This window comes from Marmota monax, unplaced genomic scaffold, assembly GCF_021218885.2.
Source record: "Marmota monax isolate L192 unplaced genomic scaffold, Marmota_monax_Labrador192_F-V1.1 WCK01_AAM20220418_F8-fsc01061, whole genome shotgun sequence".
In the NCBI taxonomy this organism is placed as follows: Eukaryota; Metazoa; Chordata; class Mammalia; order Rodentia; family Sciuridae; genus Marmota; species Marmota monax.
In genome coordinates, this window is record NW_026693322.1 from 75,044 (window position 1) to 85,614 (window position 10,571).

The 10,571-nt window shown below is 34.1% G+C and overlaps 1 pseudogene; it reads right to left on the reverse strand.

Annotated features, from left to right (window-relative positions):
- Positions 1–3,112: 3,112 nt before the first annotated feature.
- On the reverse strand, positions 3,113–3,740 carry LOC124100990 (tRNA methyltransferase 10 homolog A-like; annotated as a pseudogene).
- Between the last annotated feature and the right edge of the window lie 6,831 nt (positions 3,741–10,571).

The window sequence follows — 10,571 nt, forward strand, 5'->3', positions numbered from 1 at the left end:
CCAACACAAAGGACTTAAAAAGGGGAAGAGAAGAAACAGAGGGGATTGCAGGGGAAGGTGGAGAGAGAATGGGAAAAAAAGGAATAACTAAATGATGTTAGAAGGTTTTGAAATGACAAGTGAATGGGAGGGAGATTCATTCCTTTCTTTGCAATGTTTGTAAACTATTCCAGCTAAAAACTAGAATATTATAATTTCTATTCCTTATATGTATCTTTAAAATATTATCAGTCACCTTGTAATATGATTTATTTTCTTGTCTCTTCTTAAAATATAATATAATACAAACTTACTTGGGGGTAAAAGTAAAATTGAATTTAACCCAAAGTTGCCTTTGTAAACAGTAAACTACATCTTAATTTAGTGTGTGTGTGTATACTAAATATATATGAATTGTATATATACAGATACATAAACTACAAGCTAATTTAAGATTGTCATCTTCTAACAGATAGTTGAGTCTCAGCCAATCAAATTAGCTGATTACCAGCTGATCAGACCATGCCTCTATAAGGCAATGCCTCATCACACCATGACCAAATGGGGCTAAGGACAGCCTGCAACCAGCCAAGTCTGTCTGTTTCTCATTTCCTTCTTCTGTCTAAAAAGCGTCCATCCTCATTGCTGAGTGGAGCTTTCTGCTCCTCTCCTAGTATGGAGTGTGCGTGATTCATGAACCATGCTTTGCTGAAATGAACTCTGCTAAACTTAATTTCTCTAAAATTATTCTTTTAACATGATTCTTGAGCAGAATGTCTTGATGTCAGCTTAATATTTTACTTCACAAATTACTTATAAATATGGGCCTAAGCAATTTTTTGTGTATTAGAATTCATGGAATTAATGCAGCATCCATTTCTTCAATAATCTTATATTTCTTTAACAGAAACATCTCTGGAATTTGTGATTAAAAAGTTGTTGCTGTTGAGAGGCATCTAAAAGTAACAGACTCATGAAGAAAATTCACAGGTGTCTTCTAATAGCACAGTCAAATGAGATGGCTAGTCTACAGAGTATATTCATGGCTGATTTTCTACACTCCAGACAGGAACAGCTGCCACTTGGAACAGATGTATTTTCTGTCTGTTTTCCACTTCTACCAAGTTGACAAGCTCTTTCTGAGCAGCTGAACATACAGTATGGCTTTTGGCACAGACTATCTGCTTAGCAAAGTAATACCTAAAACCATTTCAGGTATACTAAAATACATAAACCTATATACTTACAAATCTGATACTTGATATAAGTACCTTATTAAATTATTTGCTGTTATCTTGGAAATGGAAAAGTCCAGGGAAAAATCCTTGTATTCAATCCCACTGTGAACTTATCTAAGGAAATAAATTCTAGCACCTATACCTGTTTAAGCACTTAAAATGGGGGTTTAAAAACCACTTCCCAGAACTCTGTGTGCCAAATTGTCCTTATTTTTTAAAAAGAAAAGGAGAGCTTGTATATGTTGTATTCTTAAAATACATTCAGATTTTATAAAGGAATGTTAAGGTCCTTATAGTCATGCCCTTGTTCAACTTCAAAATTCTAAATTTTAAGTTAAATACAAATTCTCTTGTTTCTATCCTACACCTTCTTCCTTTTCTCACTACTCAATGTGTATAATCATAAAGTGAGTCTAGCTACCCCAATTTTCACACCTGCTGCCCAGGAAATGACATTTCTCTTCTCTTCTACATTACTCTGATTTCTGGGACCTCAGTACAGGTATCATGTCTCTGTCTCTAATAGACTACAATAATAAAGCAATGAAAATAGTAAACATCAATACTATAATAAACTTTCTACTAAATATGTATATAAGTTAATACGTAACTTATATATAAATAATGTGGTTGTTTAAATATAGCTCTCACATATTTAAAAAAAAAGATAAGAAACTTACTTTGCCAAAGCTCAGTGAAGGTTTCTGATATCTTTAGTTGTCAGAGACAGAGAGCAATCACTTTATTTTAAACAAAACTTCTCTATTTCCCTACAATCACTGTTTAGAAACTAAAACAGCTCCCTTTGGCCCATTCTCTCCTTCCAACCTTTCTAAACAAATGTTTAGTTATGGTTTTTGTGTGAATGCAATTCAAATTGCTCTTAGTGTCTTGAACACAAGCATTCACACAAATCATACAAATCAGTTCTGTTATCATCAGTTAATAACAGAACCATACATGATATAGACAAACAGATATAAAATTGCATGATATTTTTATACATGCATATATTATTTCCAGAAACATAAATACCTTTGTGTTAGTTTGAATATTCTTATAATATACAAGACAGATGCACAATATTCACTTTAAAAACCAACAGTTTTAAAAAATATATGTAAGGAAAAAAGAGATAATAAGAACTGATATGTTTTGAATCAGATAAAGGCAAAATTGATCCTTCTAAAGTAATATCTTTATAAAATAATCTAGCCTGCAAAAATTCAATTTTACAATTGAAATAAATTGTTACCATTATAGAAATTAAGAAAATGGATTAAAGAGATTTTCATCTGTTTCATCATTACTCCAGAACATGAAAAGGCCACAATGGAGGCTCAGGCATAGACTCTGCAGTCCAAAATAAACAAATTATCAAGTAGCAAACTGATATTTCTTCCTAGGATTAGTGTGTATTTTTGAACTAAATAAATTGAATATAAAAGCTGCGAATGGAGGATACGATCTCATACATAACATTTTAGTAGACTTAGAGGACATTTATGAATATCTGCCCCCACAAATAAATATATAACAAATTAGAAAAACACTGATAGAAAGGTCACTGATGTGAATTGAAAGGTCAGAAGGCACATCCTGCGAAATTCATTCCAGAAAATGAAAGAGAAATAGGGTATACTAATAAACCAAAATATTCTAAAACTCTTATTTGAGGCTTAAAAAGCAATTTTTTAAAAAATGATACAGAGTTAAGTTGTTTTATGCATAAACAAAAAATTCTTATGGAGTTCAAAGGTCTTTTCATTACCATTTATCTCTAAAGAGATTTTAAAATTTACAAAAGAAATAAGAGAAAATATTTTTCCCTAATTTTAATATTCTGTGAAGCACATCACTTTCTCCTAATTTTTCTTAAAGAAAACCAGGTAATGCTAGCGTGGTACATATTGCCTGCTAGATTCAGTGCTATTTTCCTTATCTGCTGTTTGTCTTTATGTGTTGACACTGGTTCATTCTTGCCATATTCCCCGTCACTGAAACCACTGTCTGATCCACTTTCAACCATGGCAGACTGTTTGTCATGGGAAGAACTTTCACGAGCTTTGTCTATGAGAACACCCCCTTTCCTTTAGAGTAAGATCTTGAAAAAGGCTTCTTGCCAGTCTCTTGTTTCCAGGATCTTCCAGAACAATCTCAAATACATTTTTTTAACTGCCAAAATTTTCAATTATAAATTTTCATAAAATTTCCAGGTGGAGTGGTACATGATCAGTTCCCTAATCTGATGCTTGTTTATATGAGAATCCCTTGTGATCTACTAATCCTCCAATCATATATGCCTTTGATTCATCTAATTCCTTTATTATACTAGCAAAGCTGATGTCAGATAAATCAGATCTTCTTTTCTTATATGAGTTCATTATAGTTTTCTGGTTTGATGTGGGTATCCTTCCAGATGTCGCATCCTTTGTCATTTTCATCCATGTTCTTCTCCAGTCCACCTCCTCAGCTGGTGAAGTAAAACTGCACAGGATGCAGTGCTTGCTGGTTATCTGCATATCATCCTCAGATCAAAGTAGTCTCCACCCTCCACCGTGTAACTCCCTGCTCAGCCTCTGAGAGTTGAAGTTTTCAAAGGAGAACTCACTGGAGATATAGAGAACATACCAGAGAGGCTTTCTGAACCAAGTACCATGTTCCCCATCAACTCAGATTGAGATACCAAATAATGTCATCTGGAAGGTCACCAGCATTTACTGAGACTTTCAATGTTGAAAGGAAGCAAGACTTAAGTGAAGATCGGGAAAGAGAGAAACCAAGATTAGATGAAGGGATTGATCTCCATCTAAACAACAATTGAAGAAGCTAATAAAACGGAAACAATGAGAAGAACAACAAGAACTTTGCAAACAAAAATGTCAAGAAAAATGCAAGAGAAAGAAATTCGAGTGATGGTGTCAACTAGAATCAAACTCAGAAGGAAATGACAGAAAACAGGTTTGAAGACATGTTGTTCGTAGTACACTCTGCCTTTTCATTGACTGTAATTTTGATGATTTGATGGTATTAAAAGACATTAAAAATGTTATAGGCAGATCCAAAAATGTTATGCAGGTATCACTTCTGAGAAGGCTTTCTGATCAGAAAAGCCATGCCTGTTTTATGTTCCCATAAGTATATCTCTAAGATGGTAGTTTTCCTTTAATTATCGTACTTATCTATTGAATTTTTGAGGTCTGAGCTGTCTCATGGTTTGGTATCCTTGATACCTTATACAGCTTCATAAAGCACAGCAGTCATTCAATAAATAGCCTTGGAAGGGAGGAAGAAAGGAAGAAAGCAAGGAAGGAAGATGATGTCATGCAATTCCTTTAATGCAATTAGTATTATAGTGATTTTGAAAACTAAGATTTACATTTCATCTGATTTTACTAATATTTACAGTTACTGCTGTTTTTGAGTAGGAGTGAGTGGGTTTAAGATTGCTCCTCAGAGGCCGGAGTGGTGGCACAGGCTTATAATCCCAAAAGCTCGGGAGGCAGAGGCAGGAGGAATGCAAGTTTGAGGTCAGCCTCCTCAATTTAGCAAGGCTATAAGCAATTTAGTGAGACCCTGTCACAAAATAAAAAATAAAAAAGCTCAATGGTAAAGCACTCCTGAGTCCTCAGTACAAAAAATAAAAATAAAAATTGTTTTTAGACACCAAATTAGTTTATATCAGTTTTGTTCATATGTGACAGGTTACATTATAAAAAATAAAAGTAAAAATAAGAGAAAAAAATACCCCAAGATAAGCTCCTTTTTTGCCATTATAAATGATATTATTTGTAAAGAAAATATGACTTTATCAAATGTCTGAAACAAAACATTATTTCTTAGCATTATATTTCTCCCATTTTCAGATTGTGAAGTATTAATGACAACATGGTAGAAAGGGGGTGGTGACCAAGTGACAGAAACTTGAGAAGACACATGAGAGTCCCAATATGCTATCAACATATCAAAAGCACATAACTATTATAATTTATTCTCTTCAAATGTAGAAATCTTTAGTATAATTTATGTTTTTCAAACACCAGTACCCAAGTATTAAATTCTTCCAGAAAATGTATTATCTTTCATTCATATGATGAAAAGACATGTTTATGGTTCTATAAAATGAGGAACATGTTCCTGCTAAAAAAAGGATCATTAATGAGGTATGCAAATAGGACTCTCATTTACTTTTGGAATATTCATAAAAAACAAGTTATTTATCTAGGGAAAATACAGCCACCATAAAGCATAACAAGCACATCTTCAATCTTCCCTACATTTTAGAAGATATGGGGATGTTAGGGAATGTCAATGAGAAATATTTTGGGTAATTTATGTTGTTAGTTCATTTTATTTTCCATACATTAAAAAGTTGCTCAATTGCAGATGGAAATCTTTCTGTAACAGTTGTTAATTACCGTGATTCAGAATTCGAGCTGAAATATCATAAGGTGTAAGCATTTCTGATTTAACCACTCCACTTGTTTAGTCATTTTATGTTAGTTTCACTCTATGAACAAGTACATACTGCTTTGAACTGCTTCCTCAGGGCTGGATATGCAATGTGACCTTGCAAAAGGGAAGAAGCCACTTATTCTTCTATTAGGTTATTTTATTTTATTTTATTTTATTTTAGAAGAGAGAAAAGATTCTCAATTCTAGGAGCCACAGTTTCTCAGTTGGGTGCCTCTCACAACAGGAAACAGTACTTCCTCCCTAAAAATCCTCTGAGCAACCTTCCTTGAGCATAGAAGCGTCTCCTGGCACTTTGGTAAGGAATCCTCACGGGATAGTTGTTAATGGTGTCGGTGTTAGTCCTCAGGACAAGGCTGGTATCCACCTACTGGGAAATTAGTTATGAATCATTGATGCACAGTGACTTCCCTTTTTCATGAAGACTAGATCAAAAGGAGATAAGATCAGCTTGCAGTGAGGATGAAATAGGATAGAATAAATAAGAAACAGGTAGAAAGGAGACACAAAGGAAGGACATGAAAATAGGAATTTAATTCAGAAGTTCCCCATACTTGTGCAGGTCTGTCTCTCCATAAGCCTGTCTCCCTTCCAGGGCTATTACTCCCTAATCCTGTCTCTTTTCAGGGTGCATTACTCCAAAATTCCTGAAAAAATCTATAAATCTACCAGTACTAAACTAAGCAAAGAGAGAAATGGTATCTTGAGAAACCTATAACTTAAGTGACTTTCCAGTGCTACTGATTGATGAAATAATGAAGACTATATTAGCCTGAGGATCCAAAGATTGGCCAGACCACCAGAACCTGTCTTGAGATCACCAGACTTGTTTATTCCTACGTAGAATTCCTTTTGTTCTTCTAGAAAAGAGCCAAGACCCTCAAAATATACATCTCTAATGCTCAAGATGGCTAGAATTCTCCTTTGAAGCAATACTCCTTGCTTTAGCCTCAAAGACACTTCTCTATTGAGATTGTACTCATTCTCCCTGATCGTACATCTGCTTTCCCAAATAAACCTCTATCTATGTTTCTGACTTATCCATGCTGAAATTCTTTTCCATTTAATATTCCAACAACATCACAGCTCCTTGTCAAGTTCCCCCTTTCTCCAGGAACAACTCAAATCCCTCTCACTAGATACCTCTTCTTTCAATGACAACAGTGACAGAAGTGAAAGGGATTATAAGCCATTTTAAATAAAAGCTAGTTGATTTTGGCAAAGACTCTGATCCTTTCCAGTTGGGCAACTAAACATGGGAGCCACACCTAGTGGGCAGACTTATCTGATACTAGGTCTGTTTTAGTCAGCTAAAAGATCTGATCAGAACAAGTGTAGAGAAGGAAAAGTTTACTTTGGAGTTCATGGTTTCAGAAGCCTTAGTCCATAGAAAGCCAGTTCCATTCTTTGGGGCTTGAAGTGAGGCAGACCATCATGATGGAAGAGTGTGGCAGAGGGAAGCAGCTCATATGATGATCAGAAGGCAGGGAGAAAACCACTTGCCAAATACAAATATGTATCCCCAAGCCACACCCCAATTGCCATCTCCAACCACTTCAATTATCACTCAGTTAATCCCTATCAGGGGATTAATTCACTGATTGGGTTAAGACTCTCACAATCCAATCATTTCTCCTCTGAACCTTCTTTCCTTGCTTGTCACGTGAGCTTTTGGGGGACTACTCACATCGAAACCATAACAAGGTCTATAAAGGTCAATAAAGCAAATATCTAGAAAAAGTACATTGGATCAGTTCAAAGCTGGAGTGTGGGTAAGGCATCTAGTAGCAAACCTCTTCTTTCATATGAACCCAGTTATCCAAGCTTGGAACTTAGCATAACATGGAATTGATCACAGTGACCTATGAAACCTAGAAGCTCATCATTAACAAGAGAAAAAATAAGTAAAAACAATAAAATAAACAAAAGTCTGAAAAGCGAAGGTTCACTCTCTTTTCCCTGAATCACTTGAAAGTAGATTTCTCTTCTTCCTGATTATGTTTTTTGCTTACGTATTTACGAAGGTTCAAGGGGATTGCCAAGAGTTGAATTGCCACACAAAACCCAGTTGAAAATCTGAACATTTGTTTTATTTCAATAGATGACAATTATTTAGAACTTTCGATGGGCCTAGCAATTTATTCTTTGTAGTAACCTTATGGAATAGCTACCATTATTATAAGCTCTGTTGTAAATCCACAATGACTCATAGGTATAGATGATGAATAAACAGAAATTCAGTGAGTACCAGTGACTTGTCCAACACTATAGATTTTATAAATGGTAGTACCTGGACTCAATTTAGCCCTATTTGAATATAAAATCGCTACAGTTATCCACTTAGCAAACTGTAGTTTAGATTTTTATATTGCTCTAAAGCAGAAATGAGTATGCTGGACTGTACATGTTTAAAGCTAGGGAGCCAAGATAAAAGAAATGCAGGTCATGATGTGTATTTGTCTAACAAGAAATAAACCAATTTTCACAATTTATATTGATGGACTTTAAAATTCAATCCTAATAATAGAGTAAAAAACACATATATACACACACATATGTGTGTGTATATATGTATTTATATTTGTATATTTGATGGTGGTTATATAGGTCTACTGGTAAGAACAATTGACATAATTTGTTGGGGGACTAAAATTTCACTAAATTGAGGTTCACAATTAATGTTCTTTGTTATCAAATTTACTATAAACACTTATCTATAAAAATTTCTTTGTCATAAGTCTGAAATAGTTAACACCAGATTTGTCTTATGGGTAAAGGTGCGTTTGTTCAAGGAAACTACAAATCTCTTCATTTTTCAAATTTTAAGTGCACCAAGAAAGCTTTTCTAGTAGCTTCACGTGTAGGCGAGACTTTTTCTTGGTAAAGTAGGAATATTTCTTTCATATACGCTTTCTTCAGCACCAACTCAGCACATGAAGAACTACTCTTTGGAGATTAAATTGTAATTTTAGAGGATTTTCCAGTAAGTTTTTGAAACTCTGTATTATTTATCATACAAAAATTTAAACATATAAGCAAAAATTACACTACATACAAAGCAAAGTACTTTTTTATTACCTTATAAAACTATGTGGAAAATTAAAGGAAATATAAGGAATTTTAACACATACAAACTACTGATTAAACATAATACTCTTAAAGTGAGGATAGCTCACATATTTGTTGAACGAAGGCAGCAGAAATCATCTGACTCAATAAGATTCTTAATAGAAAACTTTTAAATATGTTATTCATTTTGAAGGTCCAGAAGTTTTGACACCCATAAGTAATGCATGCTAAATAATAATATTGTAATCTTAAAGTTATGCACCTTATATTAATGTGTTTAAATCCCAGATATATTTTATGCTCAATTTATGGATGAAATTAATTATATTTCATTTGAAAATTATTCAAACCCAAGAAAGGTCTGTCATTCATTTTTAAGATTTATTTTTTTTGTCAGGAAAATGTAATACTCAGGTTTCTGATTCATTATCCTTAATTTATTCCGATTGTTTTAAAAGAGTGGTATGATATTGTTGGTGCAATTAGAGATTCTTAACAAGCCTTTTAACACTACTTTCTTAACCCCAGGATCTGGCTTTGATTTGCTTCTCATGTAGCATGCTGTTAGGAGTAATTTTTTAAAAGAATATTTAATAATTTGGGGTTTGTGTGACAATAGCCAAGATAAAAATAAGCACATGAGTAAACTTGATGAATAAATACTCTTGTCATGCTGATATTTCTTAAATATCAAGAATTTGCCTTGTCTGAGCTTCTAAGATCTCAAGTGCGTTTCTTATCTTCCAAAATGTATTGGAGTAGACAATGCACAGATAGAGTTTAGAAACTGTATTCTGCTTCTTTCTAAGCATGTGGATTATGCCCTAGGTCATAAATCTGGCTGTCAACTATTTAAAAGCTTATTGGGAAATCCAAGGATCGGGCACTAAGTCAATTGTATCAATTTAGCTTTCAAATTAAGAAAGAAAAACGAAGAAAGGATGACATGACTAACATTATTTTTAAGACAACCATGAAATTAAGTTCTTGCCCTTGTGACTAGTCTCAGAAAGCCAGATCTAATGGAAATCTGTTAGCAGTCTAATAAAGTACTGGGTGATATCAATAATTGGTTTACAATGGGCAAAGGAGACATAAAACCTGGTCAAAGAGCTTCTGTAGAAGTCAGTGATGCTGAATTGTGCAGAGATGGACTGAAGAAAAGTTATAGAAGAAGCTACAGTTACTTGTCATGTATTTCTTTCTTCTAGCATTAAAACTGTCAAAAATCTTGTTCCCCTTGAAAAAGCATGTTACCATATATCACTTGGAAACTGTTGGGAGAATTCAGTGGGACAGTTGAAAAGTCCCTTTTGGTTGGTGAAATAGATCTTCTGGAAAGACTGCATCAGCATCAGTTACCCCAGGTTTCTCTTGAATGGTAGCAAGGCAACTGAGTAGGGAATGATTTATAGAACTACTTAACACATGTCATGCTGGGTGGGTAGTATCTATGGGACATGTCCATGCAGGAGAAAATAAAATCCATTCTGTAATGAAATATTTGGCTGTAGATGGCAAAAGATAAATTCTAGAAATGGAGCTCCCCTGAAGAAATTCACTAAGAAGTAGGGGAAATTGTGTATTCTAGGGAATGGTGTCCGGGGAGGGGCACAATATCTACTAGCATCACTAGAAAGCTAGCTCAAAAGCTCAATTGTTCAAAGCCGAACAAAATAAAAATAAGAAACCAAAGCTACTGCTATTCTGAGCCTCTAAGACCTGAAACACCTTTTTATATTTTCTTATTGTAACATAAAAATTTCACTCTAAGTTCTTCTGATCAGTTTACTGCTGTGATCAAATTACATA